Below are 313 nucleotides of genomic sequence, written 5' to 3' on the forward strand. Positions count from 1 at the left end.
GCAAAAACTTCAGTGCAAATACTGCAACTTTAGCACTGCCCGAGGGCACTGCAGACCCACGCTGCATCCCTGCAAAGCCACGTCCAAGCCTGCATGGCTCTTTGAAGTCTTCCAGTGAAGGCAGCTCAGCTCTTAGCGCAGTCTGTGCCTGACTGGCTTGCAAACATGAGAAAACTCCTTTAAAAGATGGGAGCTCTCAGTTCTCTTCCAAACACCCAGAGGAAAAGGAGCGCCCAGTTCAACATTTGACTGCTATTTTTCTTAAAATAGGGAAGTATAAAAACGAGCCACATATTTCATATCATACATTTCC

The sequence above is a fragment of the Nothoprocta perdicaria genome, unplaced genomic scaffold (genome assembly GCF_003342845.1).
Source record: "Nothoprocta perdicaria isolate Ctin4 unplaced genomic scaffold, notPer1 scaffold_162, whole genome shotgun sequence".
Classification (NCBI taxonomy): Eukaryota; Metazoa; Chordata; class Aves; order Tinamiformes; family Tinamidae; genus Nothoprocta; species Nothoprocta perdicaria.